The sequence below is a fragment of the Bufo gargarizans genome, chromosome 2 (assembly GCF_014858855.1).
Source record: "Bufo gargarizans isolate SCDJY-AF-19 chromosome 2, ASM1485885v1, whole genome shotgun sequence".
NCBI lineage: Eukaryota > Metazoa > Chordata > Amphibia > Anura > Bufonidae > Bufo > Bufo gargarizans.
Window position 1 is genome coordinate 118,783,770 of NC_058081.1, and position 15,045 is coordinate 118,798,814.

A 15,045-nucleotide genomic window follows, 5' to 3' on the forward strand; every position below is an offset into this window, starting at 1 on the left:
CGCATTCTTAGTAAGGAAGGAGACGTTTAGCTGCGCTGGGACCCAGAAAGCATTGAGGCAGGAAGTTACCGCACACATAAACAGAAAGGTAAACAATCAGTGGGGGACTATAGGAGCCCTGCTGAAGTGTAAAAATACCTAAAAACATCTGGGGGGACCTTCAAACCGCTATCAATAGTGATTTAACTGGTTTTAAAAAAAAATCTTGATCCCGAACAACCCCTTTAAGAAAAGCCCACACTGCGGAGCCATGAGCCGGCGTCCTGGAAGCGCAAGATGTGAACGTGCATGGTGGATGGCTCGCTCCAGATACATTTGCAGTCTATTTTTTGCCTCCTGTGCACTGCGAGTTCTGTCTGCTTCTCCTCCTTCTCCTCCCATCTGCTGCTCCGTCTCTCCCTCTGAATTCCCTTCCTCTTCCTCTCTTGTGGGCACCCACATGACGTCCATCGACACATCATTATCGTCACCTTCACCACCACTGACATTAAAGATCTCGGAGTAGGCAGTAACAGCGTGGACCACCCTCTTTGGGCTGATCTGGGTACTGTCGTCAGACCACTGGGTGGCGACGGTTCCTACCTCCTTTTCCTCATCCGATGCCAAGAATGGTTGCGCATCGGTAAGGTCTGGGAATCAATGGAGAAATATTTCCTCTGTCTCGAGTGGAGGGGCTGTGATGGTGGTGGTGTCTTTGGGGATGCACACAACAGAGATTGAGGAGGGTGCAGATACAGAGGCTGAGGAGGGGGCAGAAGCGGAAGGCTGGATGAGCCACTCAACCAACTCTGGTGCGTCCTTTGACGTAATTGCATGCACCAGTTGAAATTATTTGTTTCAGTAGCATTTGTGCCTCTGTATAGCTGGGGTATCTTAGCAGAACCGCACACAACTACTGCAAATTACAAATGCACTATACGGAAAGTATATTCTAGGCATATCACTCCTCTGCCTCAATCAGTTTTTTGGGGGGGCAACTGGTATGTCACACCAGTTCAAATTATTTGTTCCAATAACGTTTGTCCCTCTATATAGCTGCAGTATCGCAGCAGAACCGCACACAATTGCGGCACAATACAAAAGCACTATATGGAAAGTTCACACCTCTGCCTCAATCAGTTTTTTAGGGGGGCAACTGGTACATCACGCAATTAGTTATTCCAATAGCCTTTGTCCCTCTGTATAGCTGCAGTATCGCAGCAGAACCACATACAACTGCTGCACAATACAAATGCACTATAATATACTTTTTATGTTAGAAAGTATATAATAAGTATATCACACCCCTCAGTAAGTCCCACCTATCAATAGCACAACTATACCAGTCCTTAAAAGGACTTTTGTGGCCCTATTAGCTAGCCATTGCAATACATTCCACTCCTTTCCCTTAAAAAACTCTTTGGTTGCTTTTGCAGTATGCTTTAGGTCATTGTCCATCTGCATTGTGAAGCGCCGTCCAATGAGTTCTGAAGCATTTGGCTGAATATGAGCAGATAATATTGCCCGAAACTCTTCAGAATTCATCCTGCTGCTTTTGTCAGCAGTCACATCATCAATAAATACAAAAGAACAAACACGTTCCATTGGCAGCCATACATAACCACGCCATGACACTACCACCACCGTGCTTCACTGATGAGGTGGTATGCTTAGGATCATGAACAGTTCCTTTCCTTCTCCATACTCTTCTCTTCCCATCACTCTGGTACAAGTTGATCTTGGTCTCATCTATCCATAGGATTTTGTTCCAGAACTGTGAAGGCTTTTCTAGATGTTGTTTGGCAAACTCTAATCTGTCCTTCCTGTTTTTGAGGCTCACCAATGGTTTACATCTTGTGGTGAACCCTCTGTATTCCCTCTGGTGAAGTCTTCTTTTGATTGTTGACTTTGACACACATACACCTACCTCCTGGAGAGTGTTCTTGATCTGGCCAACTGTTGTGAAGGGTGTTTTCTTCACCAGGGTAATAATTAATCGGTCATCCACCACAGTTGTTTTCCGTGTTTTTCCGGGTCTTTTGGTGTTGCTGAGCTCACCGGTGCGTTCCTTCTTTTCAAGAATGTTCCAAACAGTTGTTTTGGCCACGCCTAATGTTTTTGCTATCTCTCTGATGGGTTTGTTTTGTTTTTTTCAGCCTAATGATGGCTTGCTTCACTGATAGTGACAGCTCTTTGGATCTCATCTTGAGAGTTGACTGCAACAGATTCCAAATGCAAATAGCACACTTGAAATGAACTCTGGATCTTTTATCTGCTCATTGTAATGGGGACAATGAGGGAATAACACACACCTAGCCATGGAACAGCTGAGAAGCCAATTGTCCCATTACTTTTGGTCCCTTAACAAGTGGGAGGCACATATGCAAACTGTTGTATTTCCTACACCGTTCACCTGATTAGGATGTAATTACCCTCAAGTTAAAGCTGACAGTCTGCAGTTAAAGCACATCTTGTTCGTTTCATTACAAATCCATTGTGGTGGTGTATAGAGCCAAAAATGTTAGAATTGTGTCAATGTCCGAATATTTATGGACCTGGCAGAGCATCACCAGGGATGAAACCCAGCGTCTGGTGATGTCTATGCATTCCAGACTTCAGGCTGTAATTGACTGCAAAGGATTTGCAACCAAGTATTAAAAAGTTAAAGTTTGATTTATGATTATTATTCTGTCCCATTACTTTTGTGTCGATGTCCCAATATTTATGGACCTGGCTGTATATATATATATATATATATATATATAGAGAGAGAGAGAGAGCGAGAGAGAGAGAGAGAGAAAGAGTGATAGAAAGAGAGAAAGATGTGACCTCCACAGAGGCCCACCCCTTAACAGTGGCCTTTGCTGGATCGGTGGCGTGTCCTTTTAAACAGCTCAATCTGTACTGTCTGAGTGTGATCTCCAGGGAGAAAGTTCCACCTCTGCAGCTTACAGAAGTCTATTCTTACCTTCATTTTTAAAATCCCTGTCGGCTAAGGAGTGGAGGGGTGTGGCCTAACCAGATACGGGCATGACTCAGCGGGGCCTAGTAGCTGATTTTTAACTTCATTTTTTCAATCTCAGTCAGCTGAGGGGTGGGAGGGGGCGTGTCCTTTTGAACAGCTCACTCTAGGGGGCCATTCACACGTCCGTAGAATGGGTCCGCATCCGTTCCGCAATTATTTGGAACAGGTGTACACCCATTCACTCTCTATGGAGCTGGAAGAGATGCGGATAGTACACAGTGTGCTGTCCACATCTGCATTTCCAGAGCGTGGCCCCGATCTTCCAGTCTGCAGCTCCGGAAAAAAATAGAGCATGTCCTATTCTTGTTCGCAATTGTGGACAAGAATAGGCATTTCTATGGGGGTGCCGGCTGGGTGTATTGCGGATCCGTATTACGGACGTCTGAATGGAGCGTAAGTGTAGTGGAGCCTAAGTGAGTGTAAGATGCAGGGAGAAAGTCACCCTCCCTCCCACCGCTGCAGCTGACAGTACATTTTTACCTTCATTTTTTCAATCCGCGTCAGCTCGGAAGTGGGAGGGGGCGTAGCCTAACCAGTTCTAGGTGTGGCTTAGCCAGACCTAGAAGTTGATTTTTAACTTAATTTTTCAATCTGTCGGCTGAGGAGTGGGAGAGGGCGTGGCCTTTTGAACAGCTCACTCTAAGACAGCAGCATTGTACTGTCTGAGTGTGAGCTACAGGGAGAGTCACCCTGCCTCCCACCCCTGCAGCTGACAAAAGTTGATTTTTACCTTCATTTTTTTAAATCCCTGTCGGGTCAGGAGAGGGAGGGGCGTGGTTTAGCAGGACCTGGGGGCGGGGTTTTATGTCTTTTGAGGGTGGACACATTGTGGCAGGGGGCGTGTCTGGGCTCCTTCCTGCAAGAGTGACGCCCCTATGGGCACCCTACTGGCTCATTCGCATTTCAAGTAAACATCTATTGCTGGAACAAAGGTACATCTTGAAATAAGGTACTAACTGCTATTAGGCCATGGCTTTACTTCAATAGTGATTATCCTGGATACACATTTCCTTTAAAGCTCTCCTACAGCAGTAAAGAAAAATGGCTGGGTTGTTATGGAAACCTGTTAAGTAAAACTGTATGTGGAGGCTGAAGGACCTGAGAGCTTCTATAGACTGATAAGGGTCAAGTGACCAAGCTTCTATTGGCTAATGCTTTTCTTTGGAATATCTCAGGAACGGTCAGTCCTAGAGAGCTGAGACCTGTTCTAAAACCTTGCCGGACACCTGATGTACCTGTGTGCGAAATTTCATGATTATAAATGCAACGGTGCAGATCCCTTTAGCGGACATACACACACACACATACACTCAGCTTTATGTATTAGACATATATGGTATATATAGATATATATGTATATAGAGCTATAGATCGATCTGCAATGTGACAGGAGGATCTTCTGACTGTGTGAGCTAGACGATGATCATGTGACTGTATATGTATGCAAGGTTAGGTTGTGCAGGGGGTGAGGAAGGGCAGATTATTCACACCCACAAATATTCATGAGGGAGAGCTGAGTCATTGGTGTAACACTTTTTCCCAGTTTCTAGATATTGCTGACCTATCCTCAGGACAGGTCATCAATATCACATCTGTGGGGGATCAACTGTTTTTGGCAGCTGAGCTCCAGTATACTGCAACTTCCACTATGCAGTGGACATAGCTTTCTCATTCTGGCTACATCCACTGTGTTGCTTCTGGCATCGGCAGCAGTCAAAAACAGATGCTTGGTGGGTTTGCTAACACCCTGCACCCACACTTATCTGATGCTGATGTCCTGGGGACAATGCATCAATATCTAGAAACGGCAAAACTCATTAAGTTATTAAGGAATTGCTATTTATGTCATTCCATTACATTGTTAAAGGGTTTGTTTTGTATTAATTACTTTCTAAAATATTACAAAAAGCCTTTGATTATAATTTAGTACACAAATAATACTTATAATAGGGAACAATGCATTCTGTACCTTTTGCCAAGAAAGATGCTATTGTCCAAAATACCTTAGCTGTGTGAAACTGAATCAGGAAGTTATAATCATTTAACTGTAAAGGAAATAGGTCAAAGATCCAACTTTTTTCCCCTTGTGTCCTCAGTGGAACCAACAACTCTAGGATCAATGCTATATTGTCAACCACAAGTGTGCTGCCAGAGGGCAGTGCAATCGCTCTGTTACTGAGCGAGGAGCAGTGGAACATATGAGACAGGGCCGAGTACAGGGCAGGCAGCAATGTGCAGCACCGTCATTTGCTAAGGAGGATGAAATGTTCTTGGCTCTTTTTCCCAGAGATTTTCTTGAGCGTCGGACCCTTGATGTGCTGCGGGGACCAGCATTCTTCAGCAGATCTCCAGCTACAAAGCTCTTGTACTCAGTGTTTCACCTTTTCAGGCTTCTTAGGGGTTAATGATAGACATGTTGGACAAAATCCAAGTATCAAATGAAGAACATTTCACAGGTCAGCAGATGGCTGACTTCTCCCTGAGGCACAAATTAAAAGAAAAACAAAAAAAATCCATGAGAAATGGCTAAAAGAGTAAAGGATGCTTGGAATACGAGAAATCAAAGCTTTTCTCAAAATCAAATCACATCGCCCAATAATGAGATCTAGTCAGTTCTATGTGAAGTTTAGTTTATGTAGACCTCAGTAATAATATGGTAATGATTTATGTCATATAAAAGCTTAAAAAAGTCCTAAAAAAAACAAAATTACCCCCATAAAAAATACAAGCTGGATATTGTAGGGTCACACAATAATTATACATTAACAGTGTCCTCATGCTCGCAGAAGAATAGACAAGTACTTATACAATTGTAATCAGTACTGAGCAGTATTGGCACTCGTCCACAGAAGGATGGGATCCTCATAGCAAAGATCAAATTGTGCTACTCATTTTGGGTCCAGATTTTGCCACCGATGACAGAAGGACCTGTTGATTGGTTCCCTCTGCATACATGTTCAATGGCCCTTGAGCCGATTCCTCATCTCTTTTTACAGTTCTTCTGGAGGAGGAAGTCAAACACAAGCCCAGCATGAAAGAGGATAGAAGAACCAACCAGGTCTCTCAGACAATGGTCATTTAGCAACTACACAGTATGTATGCCCTTGAATTCAGGAAACAGTCTTTAAAATGTCACTAAAGATGAGAATTTATTCTAAGTAAATAAAAGTTGTGTGGGGTTTCTCTCTGGTAGATAGGGTAAGCGGACGCAGTACAGAGGTCAAATACAAGGTATATCTGTAAAGAATAAATCAAGGCAACTGGACGTACTGTAGATACATATTGTAGGATAAATGAGAACCTTCACAGACATAAAATACAAGTTCTTAACTCAAACTTCAGTGTTTATTCGCACTTGCGGCAGTTGCACAAAACAACACGTCACTTTGCAGTCTTTAGTGTTCATTCACACACAAATGGAAAGTTCAATTTGCACAGAACAACATCTCACTTTGCAGTCTTTGGTGTTAATTCACACATAATGGAAAGTTCATATTGCACAAGTCAATTTGTTGGCAGTTCTGCCTCCAGTAGTCCTCAGCAGGCTTTAGGGGGCCTGTTCCCCCTGCACATGGGTCTCAGCCCTCCAGTCCGGCACAAAACTTTAGATCCTAACACAGAGACTCAGCTGCTTAGCCCAGCTGCCTATTTAAGGACAGCCAGGTGCTGCCAAAACCTGGACTTAAACGTTATATGACCTCACCTGGCTGGAAACCAGCCCAGCCGCATATTTTGGAAGGAAAATACCTGCCTTTTTATAGAAAAAAAAAACCTCGCTGTGTCACAGTTGTTACATTTTTTTTTTATGAGAATCTTAAGAATCTAAAACTTTACTATTTTTTTTCTGATGAATCGTTCAAAATCGTGGCCACCTTTTCACAGGTTACAAGACAGAGAAGAATTCATCTGTTAGAAAAAATGGACAATGTTTGGAACATTTAATAAAAAAATAAAAAAAATCTAATAGTGCAGTGCAGGCTGTTTGTTACCGACAGCTACCATCTATTTCTGTCATTTTGACAATACTAATGTTGACCTAGCTTGAAAGGGGTTGGATACAATTCGAGGAGACCTTATAGTGTCATGTACATCAGTTCAAAGCATCTTAGCAGTTTTGGTTTGGGTCAAATTTAGTTGGACCCAAATTGAACCTCACAACTAATTAGTGCTATGTAGACCCAAAAAGAATTTAAAGAAATTTCTCATTTCTAGGAATCACCAAATTTAATGTTATAATGGGATTGGTAACTACACGTCATTATTCTGAACTGGCTCAGTAGCTAGCACAGTTATTTGGTATACTGGTTTAAAATCCAACAAAAGTAACATCTCACATTACAGAAACATAATGGCAGGTTAAAGGGGTTGTGCCAAGTTGAAAAGTGATCTCCTATACATAGGATGAGCTTATCAATGGGGGTACAACTTCTGGGACTTCTACCAATTGTGAAAATGGGGGTCCCAATCCTCCATTCTGATCAAACATGCACATTGCTGCTCTATTCATTCTCTATGGAACCACTGTACCACTATACTCGACTATCTCCAGCAATCCCATAAAAAATAAATGGAGCAGAAGGGTGTATGAGAAACGAATAAAAAAGGGTGTATGAGAAACAAATAAAAAATTAGACTAGAGGATGCTAGTGTTAAAGACACAGTAAACCTGAAAAACTCAGCATTGTGTAAATTGATAAACATTAGTTCCCATTCACTCACATTGCTGGCTAGCTTGTTAAAAAACAGTTTTAAAGCATACCTGAGTTTTCAAAGAGTGTTTCCATAATGGCCGTGATTCAATTGTACAATCATATCTGTGAAGGAGCAGGTAATTTTTGGGGTTCCTTAATGTCTTTTTCATCAATATTATTCCGTTTCAGCTGCATAACTAGAAGCATTTCACTCAGAAGCAGGGGACGTCTCCCTTCTGTGAAATCTGCCAGCACTGTACTGCTCTGACATCCTTTCCCTTACTTCTCACTCTATTTGTTTTCAGCCAAGGAGCTCACAGAACATAGATAAGGAGGGGGGACATCACACAGAAACACAAGAGGTTTTATAATCTTCATATAAGCTGTGTAGAAGCAGTTCTTTTATCAGGCTCGAGATCTCAGCTCGCTGTAACACCCCCCCCCCCCCCCCATTTCCTGTGAGCCGTCATCTGTGTCTCTGTTACTTGGGACGGATCTTGCCTGACAACTGGCAGTGGACAGCAAGTTAGGTGGAAGTGAGACCCCTAGTGGCCATGACTTTATAGCTTTTTTCTGGTGAATGTAGGTATATTTTTCAAATGAAGTAATTAAGAAATGTGCTAGTTACACCATTCTCTATTAAATTAAATCATGTTAAAGTGTTAAAGTACAGCAGCTCTTTAAAACTGTCAGAAAAATGTGAATGTGGCCTAAATAATTTAAAGACGGAGACCTATTTTAAGTTACTCTGAAAAAGTATAGGGGCATTAGGCATATCTAAGGGAGCTTCACATGAGGCAGATTTTGTTGCTGAAATGTTCTGTGACTGAACATCAGGTCCATTCATTAGAATTTAATTATTTTGGAAGCTTTGGAAGCAGGCACATGGATTTCTGCAAACTCCATTTTGGTGACTGGAACATTGTTGAAAATATCTGAATCAAAATCTGCTATGTGTGAAAGCACCCTAAATATGAGCTAGAAGGTGCTATTCCATCCACTAATCCATTCCCCCTTTTCCACTAAAAAAGACCAGAAGAGAACGCAAACTGTGTGTTAAACATCTGAATCACTTGGTCTGGCTTTGATATATAACAGGATTTGTACAACTGGAGAATTTCTTAAAACTAGAACAAATATTGTACACAACAAATAAATCCTTAAGGCCTCTTTCACACGGGCGAGATTTCCACGCGGGTGCAATGCGTGAGGGGAACGCATTGCACCCGCACTGAATCCGGACCCATTCACTTTTATGGGGCTGTGCACATCACTTGTGCGTTGCGTGAAAATCGCAGCATGCTCTACTTTGTGCGTTTTTCAGCTAACGCAGGCCCCATAGAAGTGAGTGGGGCTGCGTGAAAATCGCAAGCATCCGCAAGCAAGTGCAGTTGTGGTGCGATTTTCACGCATGGTTGCTAGGAGATGATCGGGATGGGGACCCGATCATTATATTATTTTCCCTTATAACATAGTTATAAGGGAAAATAATAGCATTCTTCATACAGAATGCATAGTACAATAGGGCTGGAGGGGTTAAAACAAAATAAAAAATAAATTAACTCACCCTAATCCACTTGTTTGCGCAGCCCGGCTTCTCTTCTGTCTTCTTCTTTGCTGTGCAAGAGGAAAATGACCTGTGGTGATGTTACTGCGCTCATCACATGGTCCGTCACATGACCCATCAACATGGCGATGGATCATGTGATGGACCATGTGATCAGCGCAGTGACGTCGCCACAGGTCCTTGGATGAGGTGAGTTACATTTATTTTTATTTTTTTTATAACCCCTCCAGCCCTAATTTACTAAGCATTTTGTATTAAGAATGCTATTATTTTCCCTTATAACCATGCTATAAGGGAAAATAATACAATCTACACAACACCGATCCTTCTGTAAAGAAGTCCGGGTTCGGGTTTGGGTACCAAACATGCTGATTTTTCTCACGCGCGTGCAAAACTTTTAAAAATGTTTTGCACTCGCACAGAAAAATCGCGCATTTTCCCACGATGCAACCGCATTTTATCTGGCCTTAAAACATGACGCCCGTGTGAAAGAGGCCTAAGGGTGCATTCACATCACCGTGTAGCTTTCCGTTCTTCTGATCCCTTAGATGAAGAGAGAGAGAAATTCAGAATCCAGTAAAAAAAACTGATCCTGTTGCATCAGTTGTCATCCGTTTGAGCCATTTCCGTCTTAGATTTGTTTTTTTAGATGGAAACAAAAGTACTGCATGTAGTTTTTTCCCGTGCAAAAAACGGATCTCAGATGGAAATGGCTCAAACGGATGACAACTAATGCAACAGGATCCGTTTTTTTTTTCTGGATCCAGTTTTTTCTCTCTCTCTCTTCTTCTGATGGATCAGAATAACAGAAAGCTAAGCGGTGATGTGAATGCACCCTAATCCGTATTTTTTATAATTATCCATTTTATTTTATTTTTTGGTAAACAGATACCCTGATTTACTTTTATGAATATAAAATGGTTATAAACCCATAAACTAATTACAAAGTGAAGTTAATCGCATGGCCTTACCGACGATGCCCAGGCATTTACCTGCACCTGCAACTTTAAGACCCTGAGTATATGTATGCGACTTACAAGCTGAAGAAAAGTTAACTTGGCAGTCATGTTAAGTATTGACTATCTGTCTTAGGTCTGAGGGCTGTAAATTCTCTCTGCTAAGATCCAAGTCGATTTGTTATCAAATCAGGCATTGAGAGGCTGATTCATTGCTATTCAGCGCTATGCTGATTTATATGCAGAATGTAAAACAGATGCCTTATGTGATACATATTTATGGTGAGTGCTGTTCTAGGAAGATTTATTACGGATTCCTTTGTCGGGGTGTACATGAGCAGAGGCATGATGACTTGTATTTCCTCTCAGCTGCCAATGCCAAACTCATTAAAAAGAGGTGTGACTATTAATATACATTGTAATACTGACATGTTCTAATTTATAACACCTCGGCAGGGCAGACCGAAGTACTCTGCAGACCTGTGAGGTGGTTTATTCATTCTTCTCCAGCTTCTTAACCATAAACATACGTACGTGCTAACACGTTTCTGTATAATATGAAAAGAAGTAAATATCTGATGATCCCCTATGAATATATGCATTGGGTGTATGTAGGCATAGTTCCATAATGATTGCAAAAGATGTGAAGTCTATATTAGGAATATTATGTTCTCATATGTGTGAGGCTTACTTGGCTTGTAAAATAAAGAAATCAGATTCTGTAACCAATATAAATGAAAAAAAAAAATCTATAAGAAAACACATCAAAAACTTAGTAATATTGATACCAATACTCTTTGTGTCTTGTCATATTAAGGTCAACAATTATTCAAAATACTCAGAGCTAACAAAATGCTACCATACGTAAGCTCTGCTATGGCTTGGATCCATGCACTAGAGTCTATTTGTGTTTCTCTTTGAATGTCTTTTTTTCTCCCTTTTTATGTCCCTCCTCTGAGGAACCCATAGTATTATTTCAGGCTATTAGGAAAAAGTGGCTTTTTAGGGACAGACATAAATGGGATATTTACCTAAAAAAAGAAATATGTATTAAAAGTAAACTGGAAAAAATTTCGAATACTTCATGTGTTAAGTAGAGCATAAGTATTTTTCATTTAAACAAGTGTTCCAATTTTCTTTTTTTTTCTCTTTGGTACACTAATCCGGGACAATCTAAGTCAGAAATTATGTTAAGCCATTCGGATTAGTAAAAAATTCATAATTTTCCAGAGGGTCTACACAGTTCTTATAGAAAAACCTAGTATGGTCTCTCTGGCCCACCCAGTTTCCAAGTACATGTGGGTCAATCACTCCCAGGCAATGCTTAAGGCAACATGCATCGCTCCATATTTCTAGATAACTTTACTTAGCTTTTCTTTTTATTAAACGGAAGAAATTATATTAAAAAAAAATTTGCTTAGTGCACAGTAATTTTTATAGGAATTTTTTTTTTTTTTTTTTTTGCTTTGTTACGAATTAAGTTGTCACAAAGCATGTTAAATCAGCTATATTCTGACCTGCAGGGAGAATGTATCTCAGTGTACATCATTGCAGCAACATGCATAGCAAGTCCTTTCTGGTTGTGAAACAGTTAGGGCTGTTTCACACGAGCGGATGCCGTGCGTGACATCTGCTCCGTGAATGACAGCCAAGACCCGATGCAGACTGCAGAGGCACGGAGCATTATCAATCATGTTAATGCTCCGTGCTTCTGCAGTCCGCATCGGGTCTTGGCTGTCATTCACGGAGCGGATGTCACACACGGCATCCGCTCGTGTGAAACAGCCCTTACTGTGCATCATTATGAACAGCGTCACTCTTAAGCTCAGTTCAAACTTCACTTATTTGGTCAGTTACATGGAACAGGTGCAGATCTTTTCATGATACCTTATCTGGGAGTATGATTGGCTCCTGATTTTGGTTCACCATACAGTAAGTCCTAGAAATAACTGACCAAATAACTGAAGTGTGAACTCAGCCTTACAGGTAGAGTTGAGCGAACACCTGGATGTTCGGGTTCGAGAAGTTCGGCCGAACATCCCGGAAATGTTCGGGTTCGGGATCCGAACCCGATCCGAACTTCGTCCCGAACCCGAACCCCATTGAAGTCAATGGGGACCCGAACTTTTCGGCACTAAAACGGCTGTAAAACAGCCCAGGAAAGGGCTAGAGGGCTGCAAAAGGCAGCAACATGTAGGTAAATCCCCTGCAAACAAATGTGGATAGGGAAATTAATTAAAATAAAAATTAAATAAATAAAAATTAACCAAAATCAATTGGAGAGAGGTTCCATAGCAGAGAATCTGGCTTCCCGTCACCCACCACTGGAACAGTCCATTCTCAGATATTTAGGCCCCGGCACCCAGGCAGAGGAGAGAGGTCCCGTAACAGACAATCTGGCTTCATGTCAGCAGAGAATCAGTCTTCATGTCATAGCAAAGAATCAGGCTTCACGTCACCCACCACTGTAAGAGTCCATTTTCATAAATTTAGGCCCAGCACCCAGGCAGAGGAGAGAGGTCCCGTAACAGAGGATCTGGCTTCATGTCAGCAGAGAATCAGTCTGCATGTCATAGCAGAGAATCAGGCTTCACGTCAGCCACCACTGCAACAGTCCATTGTCATAAATTTAGGCCCAGCACCCAGGCAGAGGAGAGAGGTCCCGTAACAGACAATCTGGCTTCATGTCAGCAGAGAATTAGTCTGCATGTCATAGCAGAGAATGAGGCTTCACGTCAGCCACCACTGCAACAGTCCATTGGCATATATTTAGGCCTAGCACACAGGCAGAGGAGAGAGGTCCCGTAACAGACAATCTGGCTTCATGTCAGCAGAGAATCAGTCTGCATGTCATAGCAGAGAATGAGGCTTCACGTCACCCACCACTGCAACAGTCCATTGGCATATATTTAGGCCTAGCACACAGGCAGAGCAGAGAGGTCCCGTAACAGACAATCTGGCTTCATGACAGCAGAGAATCAGTCTGCATGTCATAGCAGAGAATCAGGCTTCACGTCAGCCACCACTGCAACAGTCCATTGGCATATATTTAGGCCTAGCACACAGGCAGAGCAGAGAGGTCCCGTAACAGACAATCTGGCTTCATGTCAGCAGAGAATCAGTCTGCATGTCATAGCAGAGAATGAGGCTTCACGTCACCCACCACTGCAACAGTCCATTGGCATATATTTAGGCCTAGCACACAGGCAGAGCAGAGAGGTCCCGTAACAGACGATCTGGCTTCATGTCAGCAGAGAATCAGTCTGCATGTCATAGCAGAGAATGAGGCTTCACGTCACCCACCACTGCAACAGTCCATTGGCATATATTTAGGCCTAGCACACAGGCAGAGCAGAGAGGTCCCGTAACAGACAATCTGGCTTCATGACAGCAGAGAATCAGTCTGCATGTCATAGCAGAGAATGAGGCTTCACGTCACCCACCACTGCAACAGTCCATTGGCATATATTTAGGCCTAGCACACAGGCAGAGCAGAGAGGTCCCGTAACAGACAATCTGGCTTCATGTCAGCAGAGAATCAGTCTGCATGTCATAGCAGAGAATGAGGCTTCACGTCACCCACCACTGCAACAGTCCATTGGCATATATTTAGGCCTAGCACACAGGCAGAGCAGAGAGGTCCCGTAACAGACAATCTGGCTTCATGACAGCAGAGAATCAGTCTGCATGTCATAGCAGAGAATGAGGCTTCACGTCACCCACCACTGCAACAGTCCATTGGCATATATTTAGGCCTAGCACACAGGCAGAGCAGAGAGGTCCCGTAACAGACAATCTGGCTTCATGTCAGCAGAGAATCAGTCTGCATGTCATAGCAGAGAATCAGGCTTCACGTCAGCCACCACTGCAACAGTCCATTGTCATAAATTTAGGCCCAGCACCCAGGCAGAGGAGAGAGGTCCCGTAACAGACAATCTGGCTTCATGTCAGCAGAGAATTAGTCTGCATGTCATAGCAGAGAATCAGGCTTCATGTCAGCCACCACTGCAACAGTCCATTGGCATATATTTAGGCCTAGCACACAGGCAGAGGAGAGGTTCATTCAACTTTGGGTAGCCTCGCAATATAATGGTAAAATGAAAATAAAAATAGGATTGAATGAGGAAGTGCCCTGGAGTCCAATAATATATGGTTATGGGGAGGTAGTTAATGTCTAATCTGGACAAGGGACGGACAGGTCCTGTGGGATCCATGCCTGGTTCATTTTTATGAACGTCAGCTTGTCCACATTGGCTGTAGACAGGCGGCTGCGTTTGTCTGTAATGACGCCCCCTGCCGTGCTGAATACACGTTCAGACAAAACGCTGGCTGCCGGGCAGGCCAGCACCTCCAAGGCATAAAAGGCTAGCTCTGGCCACGTGGACAATTTAGAGACCCAGAAGTTGAATGGGGCCGAACCATCAGTCAGTACGTGGAGGGGTGTGCACACGTACTGTTCCACCATGTTAGTGAAATGTTGCCTCCTGCTAACACGTTGCGTATCAGGTGGTGGTGCAGTTAGCTGTGGCGTGTTGACAAAAGTTTTCCACATCTCTGCCATGCTAACCCTGCCCTCAGAGGAGCTGGCCGTGACACAGCTGCCTTGGCGACCTCTTGCTCCTCCTCTGCCTTGGCCTTGGGCTTCCACTTGTTCCCCTGTGACATTTGGGAATGCTCTCAGTAGCGCGTCTACCAACGTGCGCTTGTACTCGCGCATCTTCCTATCACGCTCCAGTGCAGGAAGTAAGGTGGGCACATTGTCTTTGTAGCGTGGATCCAGCAGGGTGGCAACCCAGTAGTCCGCACAGGTTAAAATGTGGGCAACTC